The 18,855-nt window shown below is 40.6% G+C and overlaps 1 long non-coding RNA gene across 2 annotated transcripts; it reads left to right on the top strand.

Annotated features, from left to right (window-relative positions):
- Positions 1 to 98: 98 nt before the first annotated feature.
- On the top strand, positions 99 to 16,126 carry LOC140704315 (uncharacterized). Of its 2 annotated transcripts, none has more exons than XR_012083434.2 (3): positions 99 to 1,787; positions 4,470 to 4,754; positions 15,728 to 16,126. It is a non-coding gene; the product is annotated as an uncharacterized LOC140704315 (long non-coding RNA). The 2 variants fall into 2 exon arrangements; XR_013540283.1 differs by having other exon boundaries at positions 99 to 2,052.
- Positions 16,127 to 18,855: the final 2,729 nt, after the last annotated feature.

Genomic DNA, 18,855 nt, shown 5'->3' with positions numbered 1-18,855 from the left:
GGCCTCCACTGATTGGTGGCTTCTTACCTGCAATGCGTCACTCGGGCATGCACAGTCTGGGTTGGGAGCGCTGCGCCCCCTGCAGAGGAGTCAGACAGTCGAAACTAGAGTGAAAGGCGGGAGTTGGGGAGCGTCACTGGAAGGCGGGCGGGGCTGCTCGGGAAGACTAAAGGAAAGGCAGCGCTGGCGCAGTAAAGCGACCGCAGCGGCCTTTGACAGAATGTGTGTTTTGTGCTTTCTGTATATGGAAAGTTCCCGGGTTGGAGCAGTGGCGAGGCTGAAGCAGTAGCGGGAATAAGCCTTGTTAGGAAATGATAACGTTACGTATTGTAGAAGTATAGAAGCAAATGGCTGCCAAAAATATTTTTTTTTAAATGGCAAAGAGTTTCTCACCTCATGAGGCGCAGAGACAGAGAGGGAACTAAGGTGCAAAGGAAGCCTTTAAAAAAAAAAAGTTTTTATTGATTCTAAAGCTGCAGCCTTGCTCGCATTTTCAAGAGAGGCGCAGCCCTGGGACCCCATTAGGACAATTCAGTACGCATCCATGTGCTGCTTGAGCACCATTCAGGGCTATTAGCAGCAGCCAAAACGATGGCATATCATCCGGGCTGGAAAACAAATTTGAGGAAGAAACGGTCGTGTGGCTGAGGGCGAGAAGGCTGGGGCAAGTGGTGTGGGGGGGCACTCTCCCCCCACTCTCCGATCTGTGGGCTGGGGAAGCAAAGAGAGGCGGTTCCTCGAAGGGTCCCCTCAGAAAACGGCTCCGCTGTTAGGAGTTATAGAGGGGAGTGTTAAAGGCTTGGTTGTCTCTGTTGGGGAGGCGGGGATCTGCCTCTTCCGATTGCAGCTGAGCTAGTCTTTAAAACGGGGGTGGGGGCTTCTTCCAGCATGGGGTTTACGCCTTAGGATATGGGGCATTTCAAGCGAGGCAGCGCCTGCCTTCTCTCTCCCTCGTGCGCAAATGTCAGAACTTGGGGGCAGGCAGTGGCTGCTGCAATTGCAGTGAGGCGCGGACGTGTGCGATGTGGGAAATGTGGTGCCTCACGTGCTTTTGAGCAATGCGAAGGGGACACGGGCGACCGTTGGGTGCCATGGCGGGAGTAAACACATCCCTGTGCACTGAGGCGTTGTAAAGGGGGCAAAGCAGGCGCGGGGAGAGGCGGGCTAGGATTTCATATCCCGAGGGTTCTTAAAATACAGCCCTGAGGAGAACCGTCGGTTTGACAGAAACTAGGCGTCCTTCCCTCATCAAGAAGCCGTGAGGTGTTTCCTGTAAGAAGGAAAGACTGAATAATAATTGACTTCAAAACAAAACAAAAAAACCACCCAACATCCAGTTTTCTTCCTTTTATGGTAGAGGCAAATAATTGTACAGAGCCCTTTCAGTTAAAATGATTTTGTTAAAGAGGAGCGGGGAGCAGATGGTTTTATTTCTCTGAACTGGAGAAACGAAATCCTAGGAATTTCAAGGGCAGAAGAGTGAAAAAAGGGAAAAACGACTTTGGTGCATAGGTTCATAGTTCAAAAGTGCATGGGCAAGAATTGAGTGTGAATAGCAGGAAGACTAAACCTGATGTTACCTGCATTCAGAAAGCATACCTGCTGGGAACTGCCTTTTAAATTGTCATGTTTTGCTGCCTGGGAGAGAGGTCAAATATTTTATGTGAGATTTCCAATTACATTACCAACTCAGGACATGAATACTATGTTTGGATATAATGTCTGTCATTTTAGAAAGACGCTGTTTAATTTTACACATTTTGAGACACTTTAAAAGTTATGCTGGGGTAAGTAGAACAATTAATTTTTTAATTAAAATTCTGCTTTGCATTGAAATCACATTTGATTCCTCTTCATCACTTTCAGTATCCCTTAAAGTCTACAGCATGAAAGACAAATCCATGGCTTCCTATCAAGCAGACTACAGTATTTATAAAACAGAAAACACACTAATTCCCAGTGTGATGTAGTGGATAGAATGATAGGCTTGAACTGGCAAACAGGGTTCAAATCCCCACTCAACCGTGGAAACTCACTTGGAGAGTGGAGCTGGTAAACCCACTTCTTAAATATCCCACTTGCCTTGAAAATTCTATTAAGGGTCACTGTGAATTGGTTTTGACTTGACAGTACAGAACACACAAAACAATAATCCTGAGGTGCGTATGTGATTCTTGGAGGGTGAACACAATTTAAAATACTGCACAGTATTAGTTCAGGTCATTATTGCTCTTTTCTTAATTTATGAAATTGTTAACTGTACAGCATGAATCTTTTCCGCACAAAATGGAGAAGCTGCTTTAGCAGTGGTTCCAGTTCTTGATTCTGGAAAGTACTGGGAACTGTTGTAATATGGGGGCTTGGAGTCATGAGTTCTGACATGAAGCATCCTGTCACAAGACACAGTTTCTGTTGTCAGGGCTGTAAGATACAATAGAGTGACAAACTCAAGGTGTTCAGTTATGATTCTGGGTAATATAAATGGTTTATTTGGTTGCAGATATTTTATTTCAACTGATTAACATGTATACTGGTTACGTAAACATGAGAAAACAAGATTGGATTTAAGCCAGTACAACCTTTTTAATGTGCTGTGATTTTAATGTAGCTTTCTTTGGAAGAATGGGAAAACTAAAGAGAACAGGATAGCTAAAAACTTAGTCAGACATTGGAGGCCTTTTATCTCTCTCAGCTTTTTCAGAAGTGTGGCAGTCAGTGGACCTGTGGGACAGAGTATTCTCAGTTGTGCTATCTATTCAGAAAGCTCCACCACATAAGGTCCATTTGGCTGTTTTGCTGCTTAGTTGGGAGCAGAAAATAACCACCATCAAGTTTTTGTTACTGTTATACGTGGAATAGTGATTGTAGGAAACAGTTTAACAGAAGGGAGCAGCCAAATTTTAATTAGACCTGCCTAGTAGATGGAGAAGGTATTACAGTATTAATTTATGTCTTCCTCTGATGAAGCTACTGTAAGAATTTACTGGTAAGTGTGGTTGGTGAAATCTTTAAAAAAACCTGGGAGTTTTCTCAGGTGAGATTTTAGATTTCTGGGACAGATGATGAAATTGATAGTTTTGAATGAATAATGAACTATTATTTTTTATGGATTAGCCATTCATGTTAATTAGATTAGACATTATGTCCTTTGGTAGAATGAAGTTTGATCAAGGAGAAAAATACCACCTTAAGGAGGGTAGGAGACATGTTAAATATAGTATAAAGGAGCACAAGAAGATTTCAGGATCCCAATACAGTATATTTTGAGTCTTTAGTGCTTCAGTATAGCAATACCCCATACCAATGTCAAGTAGTTACACATACAACAATATTATTACAATTTTGGGCCAAGTTTAGTATGCTTGGCATTACCTGTTGAAAGTATCTAACATGATTGTCAGCTTGTGGGTGGGGACTGCGTTATCCTTGGATCTCTGAACAGCTCTTCAACAATTTAATATATTTTATAAATTGTGATAGTAGTTGTATCTGCTCTATCAGTGTTCAAAACAAACATGGGGTGTTGAGCTTGGCATTGTGGGGGTGATTAATAGATGTAATACCGTACCTTTCGCATAGTTCATCTAACTCATTGATTTAGATTGATTTAATAATTTACAACTTATGTCAAATATAGGATACAGCGTTACTGTGTATGTGGATATAAGAGGGCAGGTCTGCACACAGAGCATAGAAAACCTAAAGAAAAACATAAATATCATATAAACTGTTATAAACTAATTAAATTTATTATAAGTTTTTAAAGCTTTCCAGTCCATACTCCAAAAAATGGTAAAAATAAAGCATACCTTATGTATTTCTTATGTCAGGACAACCAGGCTCTTTGGAAACAAGCTCTTTTTATCTGGGAGTTGTTTTTAAAAAGGCTTTATACTAGCAAGGTGATTCAGCACCTGAAGCCATCTAGTCTAGATTGCTTCTACAACAATGACATTTAACAGTACAAGCACCAGGTTTTGTAGCTTGCTGACAATTCATCTAGTTTCTCACCAAGAATGTATCTAATCTCTGGGTTTTTCAATCAACCGGAAGACTCTTACAGAGCATTCAGTCCAATATTTTACTTATAATGTTCCCTGCTTCCTTTTCTATGCTTCCTAAATGTTGTCTAAGTTGAACTTGGTTTTTAGGTTGTTGTCCCAGTATACAATTAGTTTCATAAGATGCAGGGTTAGTATTGTGTGAATTAAAAGCAACAAAACAGTTTTGCAGCACCTTAAAGATTGACATGTTTGTCTGCCATAAGATTTTTGTGGATTGTTGGCCATTTTTATGCATCAAGTAGACAAAAGTCCACAAAACTACACTGAATAAACATGGTTCGTCTTTGAGGTGTCATAATAATCTGTTGTTTTTGTTGTAACAAGCTAACATAGTTGCATTCATAGAATGAATATGTGAGCCTGATTGTAGAGATTTATGTTTTTATTCTCTTTGTATTACTGTAGAATTTGCAGTTTCTTCAAGCAAGGTGTCCTAGTGGGATCCTGTCAAAACTTATTTCTGCAGAATTATATTTAACATAACATACGACATACATGATTACTGTACAGTATACCAGCCAATTGGCTGCAATCCCAGTAAATGTAAATGTAACTTCAGCATGGAGCTCTTGGTGGAAATGCTACTGTCTGAAGGAGAATCTCCTTAGGGAAACATGAATACTCATGTGCCTGGTGGCCAGATGCAAAAGAAGACGGAGTCACCTTGGTACTCTTAGCCATGTTGAAAAGGTAGAAACTGCAGTTTCTGTTCAATATAGCCACCCTAGTCACAGATAAACTCTGTGGAATAATTTGTCTTTGTTTTGCCAGTTTTCTATGAAGCTGTTATAATGGTTTCAGTTGCTGAAGAAAATACAGTAACAATTTTGAGTGCAACCTAATACTGTACTGGGTTTCAGTAGGAAGCTTAACATAAGTTTGCTTTTGTTGTTTTGTTTGTTTCCTTTCTCTCTTCCCTTCTGACCTAAACTCTGTTCGTAACCTATGACCATGTGCCCAGCATAATGGATTTCAGTCTCACAGCATGGTTGACACTACAATTTCTTTCTTTATCCTTTTGCTTTTCTGATAGTAACAAGTTCCGCAAATGTAAATAAAGATGTTTTTCTTTTCTAGTGAAGCTATCTGCAGAGTGGTTTTTATATACAAAGGGCTAGTCACTGTGAGAACAAAAGGGGCTGGATCGAAGTTGGGACTTTTAGCTGTTCTCCTTCATGTTTTCCCCTGTGCTGTAGCTGGCATTTGTACTTTATGCTATGCTAACTAAAAGGAATTAACCAAAAGTTTCTCCAATATCAGTTTCCTTTAGATAACTGCATTGTTTGCTATTATAACTGTGTTGCATTCTAATCTCTGGGCCCCAAACAACTGTATTTAGTTATTTAAAACTGTATATAGCTATGAGAGCCAGTGAGGTACAGTGGATGAAGTGAGACCTGGTTTGAATCTCCATTTGGTAATGGAAACTTACTGGACATATTCCTTAAAAATATGATTGATGTAGTTTAAAAGCTGTATTAGGATACTGTAAGTCTGATATGACTTAATGACACTAGCCTATACACCTATAACTATGGGGAAATAAATTTGTTTGTACTACAACTCCTGAATTACCCCAGGCAGCACACTTGCTGGGGTATTCTGGTAGTTATAGTCCAAACAGGTAACTTTTTGAATGGATATGGTTGATTGTATCTTACATTTGTGGGGCAGAAATGGTGAAACAACTCTTAGAATCTGTGTTTCCTATATATATTTCCTGTATATACACACACACACACACACACACACACACACACACACACACTGTAGCAGTATGGAGAACAATATTTGTCCCGAGTCTTAATGACCAAGATGCTAATGGTTGTATTCCACACTGAATTTGATTCATGTTTCTTGTGTCTCTTCAAATGAAATATTTAGTTTTCCAGATGAACAAAATGTATATACATGGAATTGGTCAGTAACATGGTAGGACAACACTGACATATATGTACTGTACTCAGTCAAGAAATAAACAGTGATGGTAGCACCACTCTGCCTGATAACAGCCAGCCCCAAATGAGGTTACTTGCATACTGTGGTATACATTTATTAATAAGTGATTGATTGGTTCATACTGTGACTGCTTGGGTTCAGTAATGTCCAAAGTAACTAAATAGATATGTATGATATTACTTCCAGAATGTTGTCCAGATTAGCAAAATGAGAATGAAACAAGCTGTAAAAGTGCATGCTAACTTAGAATTTCAAACATGAATGCAGTGCTGTACCAAGTGAATAGTAAGAGGATTGCCCGTAATCCACATTTAGACTTGAAGAAATGCAGAAAGATTTGCTAATGGAATTCTGCCTCTCCAGAGTCTTCTTTTTTCTTTAGGGAAGCATTTGGCTCTTAGAGAGATGTAGGATCTGTAACTTTCATATAAAAGATATCTGTTTATACTGTCGTGTAGCATTGTTCCTTAATTTGGTTGGAAGATTTTCATTTACTGTGAAGCATTGTAGACTCCGTAACTTTTTAGAACAATTCTGCTTCACTGTGTTCAATAAGAGCACCTCATCTCCTGCATAGCTATCATCTTTGATTGGCTAAACATGCAGCTGGCCTCTCATTCAGTTTGTCACTCTCATCCCTTTATGCTATGGTGAAAAACATGTCCTGATCATTTAGTTGGGATTTTCTCCCCTCCAGACAGAATTATAGTTTAGATATCCTGTCATGTACTCAGTACACTTTTGGCCAAAAAAATATAGAAGATAGTCACGTGGCATGCAGATTGTGATGAATGGAAAAGTAGGATATAAATAGTTTAAATAAATGATGCAAGAGGGGAAAGTTCATTGCCCTCAAAACTCATTTTCAGTTTTTTTTAAAATTGGATATGACTCATGACATTTAACATATATTTGTTTTCATCAAACAGCTCAGGTGACAGAACACCAATTTTCTACTCTTCTTGTCTTTGAGGGTTTTTTCTAATCTAGATGGTCATGCTAAGAAGACTTAACAGTGAAGAAACGAATTGTAGCTCTCAGGTTAAGGGTCCTTAGGCTTTACCTCATCCTTAGCTCTCTAATATAATGTGCTGATTTGAACTCTTAGGCATCAGAAAAGACCACAGAAAAGACCACAGCAGATATTTCTCTTCAGGGGGGAGAGTTTTGTTCTTGTGTGGAACTTATATAGTTCTTAGTACAGTGGTGCCTTGCTTGGTGAGGATAATCCGTTCCAGCAAAATTGTTGTAGAGTGAAATCCTCGTCAAGCGAAATAAAAAAGCCCATTGAAATGCATTGAAAACCGGTTCATTGCATTCCAATGGGCTAAATACCTCAGTGTCCAGCAAAGATCCTCCATAGGGTGGCCATTTTCTGCTCCCTGTGCAACGAAAAATCTGTCCTAAAGCATAGCGGGGAGCCATTTTACACAGCAGGTGGCCATTTTGAAACCCGACAATCAGCTGTTTTGATTGTCGTAATGCGAAGAATTGGTTCCCGAAGCAGGGAACCAATCGTCAGGAAGCAAATATTGCCCATTAAAACATTGTTTTGCGATCGCAAAAACCTCATTGTCAAGCAGATTTGTCGTTTAATGAGGTAATTGTTAAGCGAGGCACCACTGTAATAAGATCCATCCTTCTTCTGGTCAGAAGAATAAGTTATATATAATTCAGAATTAATTAGTTCTTTCTTCAAACATTTTGTCTTTTCATTCTACTGTTTCTGAGTAGACAGGTGAATCAGCCAAGCTGATTCTATTTTACATGCTTTTAATTAAACTATATTTCATATGCAAGAATATTATCATTCCCAAAATGTAAAAACCTATAATCGTAATAAATACAGTCATTTACATTTACATCAAATACATTTTAGACACATTCTAAAATGTAACGAATATAATTCATAGCCTTAAGCAATTATAACTTTGATACAAAGAAAAAATTCTGAAATGAAATTCTGTTACTCTAAAACTGGCCACCCCAACACTCTTCCAACTGTTGTCCACGTTGCTTTCTCTTTTCTCCTACCTCTCCTTGTTTAATTCAGCTACAGTGGTGCCTCGCAAGACGAATGCCTTGCTGGACGAAAAACTCGCAAGATGAATGGTTTTGGCGATGGGGTGGATGACTCACAAGACAAATGTTCCTATAGCTGTGCTTCGCAAGACGAATGTTTTCCATTTTTTGTTCCTGCCTCATGTTTGGTGATTTTAAAATGTTTTTCTATGATGTTTAGAAAGTTTAAGTTTTTTGATTGACATTTTTGAAATCATCTGCACAATATCTATGGCTTTAAAGAACACTTAATAAACCCTTTGTAAACCAAATTAGACTTTGTTCTCACTTTTTTGCCCCTAGGAACACATTAATTAGATTTCAATGCATTCCTATGGGAAAACGCGTTTCGCAAGACAAATTTTTCGCAAGACGACATTAGCCGCAGAATAAATTAAATTTGTGTTGCGAGGCACCACTGTACTTTTATACAATTTTGTAATCACAATGCCATCAATACTTTTCTTCACTTCAACCAATAAACTTTATAACTTCTATTTGCTTGTTTCTTTTATTCCTTTAACCAAACACTGACCTTATATCCCTAAATATTAAATACTCAAGCTCCTTCATCCTACTGTCAAGATACTAGACATCTATGACGGACAGGTCAGTAACCACTCCTGTCCATCACAATGGAACCTTGATATATCAACCAATGGTTGAACAGAAAAGGCGGAACTAAGGAAATATAAGAGGAATGGAAGACAGTTAATGATCAGTTAGAGTTAGAAGTTAGAGTTAGGGACTTCAGTTTAGGATATCAGTTAGAGAGAAGCAGTTTCGGCAGTTAGGACCAGTCTTGTGTTAGAGAAGGGTAATACAGAGATAAAGACAAGAAAAGTAGAGATCTTGTATGGTTTATGGTTATGATTGGAAAGAGTTAGAAGTGAAAAGAAATGAATAAATACCTTGATTAAAATGATTCTACCTAAGTAAATATAAATGTTACCAAAGCAAAATTTATTGAATGATTAAAATAAGACCATCCATGATTCACTACATGATTTGCTGATAATCACACAAATAAACATTGTTATATTGGAGAACTGTGATTTAAGAGTCATATTTGATAGAGGGAGGAATAAATCCTCTGGTGGCAGCGGAAAAGGGTTGAGAAATAAATGTCATACCTGAAAGTGAACATGGGTTGTGTGGAAGAACAAACGGGAACTGGGTGTGTGTGACAACATCTAAAGAAAACAAATTGTCTTTGTTACTCAGGTTCAAGTTTCACAACATTTCTTTTTGAACAAAAGCATTTCTCTGACCTGTAATTATTGAAGGTCAGGAGAAGGCTTCTTAACTCTTTTTTTCTGTTAATCTGATTTATACCTCCAAAAGCCCTTCCCAGCTGTTTTTAACCGTGTATGGGAAATGAAAGTAATTCTTGTACAATGGAATGTCAACTTGTAGCTTTTAAGAGTTTTGCTGGACTGTTACTCCTAATAGTCATAGCCAACATAGCCACTGGTGATGTATGATTAACTTTGCAGTTCAACATCTGGAGGGGCTACGCACCCCAGTCCTGTAGATTTTGTTCTACAATCAGAAAAGTAGGAAACTAGAGGGACAGCAACTGTTGACATTCTTGTCTCCACTGGATATCGCAAATTAAGAAGTTGCTTCAGTTAAAAAACATTGGGGATGGCTGAATTGTGTTTGTTTTGAAACACAAGGACAAAGAATCCAATGGCACTTAAAGAGTAAAAGGTTTTATTTAGCTTTAGTTTTTTATTAACTATCATTCCCTTCATCTAATTCATAGAGTATTGCTGCAATTGGCCAATATTTATTTATGGATTTTTATGGAAGGGAGATGTGGGAGAACAGAAGTGCAAGAGTAGAAATGGATACTTTTACCTTGTTGTTGTTGTTGTTATTTATTTGATTTATATCACACCCATTTGGTCTGGTCAACCACTCTGGGCGGCTTCCAATAAGGTGTATATGATAAACATAAGAATTTTACAAACAGTCCATAACACATACAATAATAAAACAAATAATAAATGAAAGAAAAAATAAAGAAAGAATTAAGCATTGACAGGAGGGAAGGCCTGAACATACAACCATGTTTTTAGTTGACTCTTAAAAGTGCCCAGCGTAGGGGCTGCACGAATAACCAGAGGAAGGTTATTCCAGAGGCGAGGAGCTACCGCTGAGAAGGCCCGGTTTCGTGTCCTTTCCTTCCAGGCCTCCCTCGGCGTTAGGTTCCTCAGCCTCACCTCCTGGCTTGTGCGGGTGATCTAGGTGGGAGCAGGCGTTCCGCCAAGTATCGGGGTCCTAAACCGTGTAGGGCCTTATATGTAAGCATTAACACTTTGAAGTCAATGTGGAAACGGATGGGCAGCCAGTGCAGCATGGTCAGAGTAGGAGAGATATGTTGGTATTTCTCACTCCAGTAAGGAGTTTGGCCGCTGCATTCTGCACCACCTGAAGTTTCCGCAACAGCTTCAAAGGGAGCCCCACGTAGACCGTGTTACAGTAGTCTAATCTAGAGATTACGAGTGCATGTACTAAGGTAGTGAGCGCCCCCGTGTCTAGGTAAGGTCGCAGCCGGGCAATCCGCCAAAGGTGGAAAAAGGCGGTGCGGACTACCGATGCCACCTGTGTTTCCATGGTGAGTGTCGGGTCCAGGTGTACCCCTAGGCTGCGGACCCCACTCTTCACGGCCAGGGCCACCCCCCCCAAACATGAGGGAGTTTCCCAAGCCACCATCCACAGGGCCACCCACCCTCAGAACTTCCGTCTTGTCCAGGTCCAGCCTCAGCCCATTCTCCTGCATCCATTGCAGTACGGCCCCCAGGCAGCGCTGGAGGGACAGGACGGCATCACCTGCAGTTGGTGAAAAGGAGATGTAGAGCTGGGTGTCATCAGCATATTGATGACACGATGCTCCACACCCCCGATGACCCCACCCAGCGGCCTCATATAGATGTTAAACAGCATTGGGGAAATAGTCAACCCCTGTGGAACCCCACATTTGAGACTCCACAGGGCCAAAATACTCTCCCCAAGCTGCACTCTCTGGGGGCGGTCCTCCAAGAAGGAACGGAACCAGGCCAGAGCCAAGCCACCGATACCTAACTCAGAGAGCCTCCCCAGGAGGATACCGTGGACAACAGTATCGAAGGCTGGCAAGATGTCGAGGAGGACCAACAAAGATATTTTACCCCTGTCGGCCTCCCTCAACAAGTCATCGTACAGGGCGACCAATGCCGTCTCTGTACCATGGCATGGCCTGAAGCCCAACTGAAATGGATCTAGGGCATCTGTTTCATCCAGATGTGCCTGAAGCTGGTCAGCCACCACCCTCTCGACCACTTTGCTCATGAAAGAAACATTGGTGATGGGCCTATAATTGCCAATTTTGTCTGCCGCCAAATTAGATTTCTTCCTTATGGGCCTAATGAGTGTCTCCTTGAGGGCAGAAGGAAACCTGCCCTCAAGGAAAGACTCATTTATTATTGCAGTGGCCCATTCTGTTGTTATCGGCCTGGCTGCTTTGATTAGCCAGGCCGGGCAAGGGTCCAAGGAGGAGGTGGTGGCTTGACAGCGGTCAAGCACTCTGGCCAAAGAATCAGGCATGAGAGGCTGAAAGGAGTCAAGGGTTACCGGGCAAGATGGAGCACTGGACATCTCTGCTCAACTCACTGTGTTCAAAAAAGGAGAGAGGTCCCGTTGGATGGCCTCCACTTTAGATTTTAAAAAGGCTGCAAACTGGTCAGGTGAAAAACTAGGGGGAGGCTTATCATCCAGACCAGTTCCGGATAGGTCGCGCACTATACGGAATAACTCCGCCTGCTGGTTGGACGCTTCGCTTATCTGGTTAGCAAAGTAAGTTCAACAAGCAGCCTTTACCTTAGACAGGTAAAGGTTAGTTGCAACCCTGACAGCTATCCTATTATAATCCGTCGGGTTCTTCCTCCACCTACACTCTAGCCTTCTCCTATGCCGCTTCAGCGCTCGAAGCTCCTGGTTAAACAAGGGTGCTGGCCGAGCTCTACGACAGGGTGTTTAGGCGTGATTGTGTCTATAGCCCTGGTTGCGAAGGTGGACCAGCTATCAACCAGAGTATCGACAGGAGCGCTAGCCAGGTCCGCCGTGACCCCTCTCATTATGTCCTGGAATCCAACCGGATCCAGTAGTCTTCAAGAGCGGACCATAGAAATAGGTCCCTGCTCCCTCCAAGGGGGGAGAGCCACTGTGAGGTTACATTTTATTAGGTGGTGATCTGACCATGACAAGGGGACTGACATGAGGTTTAGAGTTTTAGAAGAGGTAGCTGTGGTAGTCTGTGCTGGAACATCAGACATGAGGAAGTGGACTTGCTCATGAAAGTTCACATTAAAATATGCTAGTTAGTCTTTAAGGTGCCACAACATTTTTGCCTTCTTCATTTTTATTTTTATTTTGCCTGACACATTTTCAGAAGAACACATGTCTCATTTTATGGTCAGGAGATTCTTGTATTTGCATACACCATCTTTCCTGTTTTAGATGAGGAGAAATATACACTGCAGCACTGGTTGTATGGAGGGCACAAATTTCAGAGGGCTAAATTAAAAACAACAACTACTGTAATTGAAATTGCGACCCAGTGGTTTAATAGAATGGAGTCACCTTGCTGTAGTTTGCTGTATTTGAATTATTTAAAATCTGTTAAAGTGTTCCTGTTGTTTCCTGCAGCCCACTGGAAACCTCTGTCCTGGTGGAGGACATGCTATTTTGGCTACATAAGAACTAGCACTTCAAGATTGCTATTAGTATATTGGAGATTGCTATCTGTGCTATCATTATTAAAAGCACTGAAAAACAATGGCAGCAGATTTTTAAAAAACTGTTCATTGTCTTTATCTGCTAGTTTTGCTCAGACATCACTAAGGTAGTGTATGGCACCTTAAATAAAATCAACCATTAAGAACAACAACAAAAACTAAACTGGAAATTTAAAAATACAGTACATTAGAACCATTTTGGCACCAGGGAAGACAGAGGGGGCAGTAAACATGGCAGAACAGGGATTGAAAAGGGGGAGAAATATGGCAGAGAAAATGATGAAAAAAGAGGGTGGGGGTGTTATGTGAAAATACTGTTGTTTTCATTCTCTTTCTAGACAGGAATGTTAGAACATCCTGACATAATAGATCTTAGACATATAAATGTGCAGATCATCCAGTCTGAATAAGCCCTTAAGTCTGTACCCAGCTTTATGTCTGCTACAGCCTCCACCAAAGTGTGAACTTTTATCTCTGCCTTCTTCCAATTATACTGTATAGGAATGAGCATGTGGCTGTAAGGGCTGAAGGCTAGGAAACAGATTCTAGTCCCAATGAAATGAGAATTGTGGTAAATTCATTGTTAGGCACACTCAGTGGCTTAGGGCATCCTCAAAGTGAGCACTTAAAGAAAAAAAAGCTAGATACAGCCAGAAACAGATGTTTAAGAATGCTGCTCACTGGATTAGCTGTCTCTTTCCAGATCTATGATGAGTCAATTCCACGCTTTTTCTGAATAGCAGCAAAAAGCAAAGACACATGGAATTGAATGGCTGTGTTTTGCACTCATGTCATTTCCTTCTGAATACAGAACCCCTAGGGAACCTGGGCTTGTGGATAAGGTACACAATGCAATTTCCTCACCTTCCTGCTGACTTTCCTGTTCTACAGACAAATTGTCCCTTCCCAAAAGAAAAAAGCAAGAGGGCACTTATCTACCAGATCTGATTATATAGACATTCAGGAAATAGAAAGACATTTTTAAAGCCCATTATTTAATCAAAATGGTTGAAATTACTCTGTGTATTTCTTATGCGTGCTCTCAGGAATGAAGTCATTGAGGCACAAAACATAAGAGTACTTGCAGAATGTGATTTCCTATATTTCTAGTCTGTATGCCTGGATATTTTGGAAGCCATTTTATGTATGCACCTATGCTTTCTCCGCTGACTTCTACAGATAGTGCAAGGGCTCAGCAATACAACAGTATTGGTATCTCCCAGTACAACTGAATTAGATACTTTCAGAATAGCCAAGTTCAACCAGAAGAGTAAATCTAATGGTGTATTGAATCCTGGCCATGTGTGCAGATGTGTAGTCTTTTGCTAGGCAAATGGCACCTCAATAAGTAATATTTAGAGCCTTATATATACTATATGAGAAGTTTTGTTACTAAAATGATTCTTCTTGGCAAGAAAATAAATTAATGGGTGAATGTGTTTCTGTACCATAAAATCTTAGATAATCCTTGCTAGGAAAAGAAAAGGTATATTTCATGCTTTGTTGACTATAGCTATTGTTCTGGAGTCTAAATGCTAGATGTATGAGAAAGGATGGGGAGCTGCAGAAGTCTATGACTGTTGCCCCCCATCTCTCACTGTATATTCCTATTGATGCACCTCTGTTCTGGATAAACAAGATACATTGGTAGTACTGTACCGTATTATGTTTACCATGCTAGGTAGTGGCATTGTTGTTTTCCAATGTAGCTTACTATATTTAACAAAAAAAAAGGGGGGGAAGTAGCAATGGTCCACTGAATGATAGCCACAAGACAAGGTGAGGAAGGGGGCGGGGAAGCAGGGAGTGTCCGTAATTGAACACGGATGTATCAGAGTGGTCCAAATAACTGTATGGACCCTTCTCATAGGAAAGAAATGTAAATCATGGTGAATGGGAAAAAATTGCTCAAGTGAGGGATAAAATAGCTCACACTAAAGATAGGAACCTTTTCAGTGTGAACGAGACTACTCCAACCTTACCCATCTGGAAGTATCCTTGTCATTTTTTTTCTTACATACTTCAGAAGCCTATAAAAATAAGAAAAAATCAGAGGTTTATTTATGAAGGGCTAGCCAACCTTGAAGCTAGAAAAAAAGAGAAGCAAAATATTTATCTAATAAGGTTTTATTTATATATACTGTATATAAAGAAGCCACACTGCAAGAGAGAAATTCTCATTTAAAGTAGTATGCATGAATGCCTGTTTAATACTTTATTCCAGTTCAGAGGATATGCAAATGAACATCTTACTGCTAAGCCTCTTGAGGTAGGAGGCATTTTGCCACATTTATTATCCAAGCATTCAGTCAAGGAATCCGGGGCCTTAACTTCCCCTCCCTTTCTTACAAGGAAACTAAAAATGACAAGAATGTACTAGAATGACAAATTACCCATAATTAGGCTTAACAGATGTCACACAGTTCCCTGCAATGGAAGTCCATTGGTCAAAGACTGTCTTTTAAGGTCTAGCACCATCTGGCAATTTTTAACAGTAATAATGGTAAAATGTTTTATCCTGGAAACAACTGGAAACCTACATACACTAGTATATGTTTGCCATGATTATAGCACTGGTGTTATAATTTCCTCTTTTCTATTCTTTCCTTTAGCACAGCAAAAGCTGTAACATCCCTGGGGCTTTCAGCAGAATACTTACCCCTTCCTTACTCTGGTATTCCAAGGAGTCAGGGTTTGCGAAAGTTACTTATTTGGACCACAACTCTGAGAGCTCTAGATTCTTGGCCTCGTGTCCATACAGATATGCAAAAGATTAGTCCTTCTGCTGAAGTAATTCCCCGTCTGGTTGTTCCAGCTGTTCTAATACTGTATGCCTTCTTTTTTTTTTCTGGTGTTTTTCAGACTGTGAGCTCTATTGCTTATATAGTGAAAAGGGCACCACTAGAGATGGGCATGAACGGCTGCTTCGGTGGTTCGGTGTCCTGCAGTTTGGCGCCCCACTCCCTCCGGCAGGCGCCCACTCAGAGGTGGCGCCCAGAAGAGGCAGGGCAGGGAATCCAGGGCTGGGGTCCATCTTTGTTGTCATTCCACATGCAGACAAAAACCTTCCTTTTCAGGCAGACTTTCTCTAAGTGACTGGATATCTGAGGATTTTTTAAAACTGCATTGTTGTGTTTTGTTGCTTTTAAATGTATTTTTAGCATTGACTTTATTTACCATTTTTTAATATAATATTTTTTCAGTTCTTTTTCAATATCTGTAGAGTGACTGTTTTTTGCTTTTAAATAATTGTATTTTTAACGACACAAGCCATCTTGAGTCCTTTTTAAGGAGAAAGGTGAGGTTAAAATTTTAAATAAATATATACATCATTTGTGACAAAATGCATATTCCCCTCCACATTCCAGAGCAACTGATAAAAGCAAATTTAATATTGGATCAGAGCTGCAGCTTCTCTTCAATTTACACAGGGATGCAAATATAATTTGGGCTAATATCTGAAGGTCCTGTCTTAATTTTTGTTTAAAGACATAAGCACTTCCCCCTAAGCCAAACTCCTAATGCAGTGTAACATTCACAGCCAGATGTCATTATGCATTGGCTCATTTGACACCACTTACATGCATCTCAATCTCACATTTTCACTTGCTTGCATCTTTCTGCACTATTCAGGCCAAGCTCTATTTCTCTGCCATGGGCAATCTTCCCCTTTTAGCTTTGAGGCTCTTGTCCAATTAAATACAGAATGCCTGGCAATGTTGCACAGTTGCCCATACAAATATTTCTCTGGTCATATTTTCCCCTTGCTTGTTTTATACAGAATTGAGAAGGAGGATTTTTTAAAAAAAGCACACCATGTCAAAGGCACACTCCTTCAAAGACAGAGAGCCTGCAGGGCTAATGGGATTTCATTTAGATAGGAACCAGCAGATTTAGATTCTCTTTCAGAGATCACGCAGAAGAGCTTTGCAGACTGGAAAAAGAATTTCCCCCTCCTTTGGAAACTAGTTTTGCATTTGTTTTTGTTTTGGTCAGTTTCCTAAAAGTAAAGCTGATGAACCTAAAATCCAAAGGCTGCATGGAGGTCTTACATTAATTTCTGGTTGTCCTCTAATTTCAAACAAATGGCAAGGAGGAATTTGGGGGAGTGTGAAGGAAGGGGAGAGGGAATCAGGAGCAGTATGGAATGGATAGAGTAATGGGAAGAGGAAGGAAGATCTTGGAAATATAATTTTTCTGAAATACAGCTCCCAGAATTCCCGATGAACAGGAGAATTATGGAAGTTGGGTTCCCAGATCTGATCAGTTGTGATGCCTCATTTGGGGGGGGGGGGAGAGAAGGTTTTCCCTGCCTACATTTTGCTCTAGCCCCACGGATGGGTGGCATTCACACTCTTATTACTCCTGAGGGAATGTGCCCTTTGAAAGGAAAAAAAATGTTTCCCCAGCCCATCTCAAATAGTGTATTTGGCAAGAAATGTGAAAGCCTTCTGAAACAACACATTGTAAAACAGCATACATTCAGATTTTAAAAAAGACCAGGCTGCAGATTAAACTAGGACATTTTGAATGCAGAGATCAAAAGTCAGTCTAAATAAATAAAAAGAGCTAGTTTCTAGGGAGTTGCTAATGAACTAGGCTAACTGCTTTCTATCAGTTCTCCATACAGAGAGTAGGTGTAGAAGCCAGGTTCAAATCTTCTCTCAGCAAGAAACGCTTCAGGTAGCCAGAGGTAAACCACCTTCGCTCAGCACTTGCACCACTCCTTCCGGTAGCACAAAATGCATCAGCTAAACTGGTCTGCAATTGGTGCTTTTTAAAGTCAACCAAAATTTTGGTTCAAAATTGAGAAAGGAGTACAACAAGGCTGTATATTGTCTCCCTGCTTATTTAACTTATATGCAGAATACATCATGTGAAAGGCTGGACTGGAGGAATCCCAAGCCTGAATTGTCAGAAGAAATATCAACCTCAGATATGCAGATGATATCACTCTGATGGCAGAAAGTGAGGAGGAATTAAAGGACCTCTTAATGAGGGTGAAAGAGGAGAGAGCAAAAAATGGTCTGGAGCTTAACATCGAAAAAACCAAGATCATGGCCACTGGTCCCATCACCTCCTGGCAAATCGAAGGGGAAGATATGGAAGCAGTTTACTTTCTTGGGCTCCATGATCACTGCAGATGGTGGCAGCAGCCACAAAATTAAAAGATGCCTGCTTCTTGGGAGGAAATTGATGACAAACCTAGACAGCATCTTAAAAAGCAGAGACCTCACTTTGCCGACTAAGGTCTGCATAGTCAAAGCTATGTAGTCAAAGTTTTTCCAGTAGCAATGTATGGAAGTGAGAGCTGGACCATAAAGGCTGACCACTGAAGAATTGATTCAGAGGAGACGAAAGTCCTCTGGATTGCAAGGAGAACAAATTATCCATTTTGAAGGAAATCAACCCTGAGTGCTCACTGAAAGGAGAGATCCCAAAGCTGAGGCTCCAATACTTTGGCCATCTCATCAGAAGAGAAGGCTCCCTGGAAAAGACCCTGATGTTAGGAAAGTGTGAAGGCAAGAGGAGAAGGGGACAACAGAGAATGAGATGGTTGGACAGTGTCATCGAAGCGCCCAACATGAATTTGACCCAACTCCGGGAGGCAGTGTAAGACAGGAGGGCCTGGCGTGTTCTGGTCCATGGGGTCACAAAGAGTTGGACATGACTTAATGACTAAACAACAACAACAAAAGTCAACCAAATAAATACCAAATAGTTCTTCAACTCTGTCAGCTTGTCTTGGTTTCTTTCCTGGTCCAGTTCAAGATGCTGATTTTTACCCCGATAGCCTAATTTCCGATCTAAAAGAGGTCACTTCTCACATCTCAAGCCAAAACAATTTGTCCCTCCAAGCCAGAGCCTGAAAAATATACTTTTTTGGATTCCAGAAAAGCATCTTTCAGGATCCTCCACCCAGCATAAACAAGAAAGCGACTTGCAGATTCTTAAACACTAAGAGTTATAAAAGGAGCTTTTGTGGTCCA

The sequence above is a fragment of the Pogona vitticeps genome, chromosome 1 (genome assembly GCF_051106095.1).
Source record: "Pogona vitticeps strain Pit_001003342236 chromosome 1, PviZW2.1, whole genome shotgun sequence".
Classification (NCBI taxonomy): domain Eukaryota; kingdom Metazoa; phylum Chordata; class Lepidosauria; order Squamata; family Agamidae; genus Pogona; species Pogona vitticeps.
The sequence above is the reverse complement of the archived record's forward strand: the minus strand, read 5'-3'. Positions and strand labels throughout refer to the sequence as shown.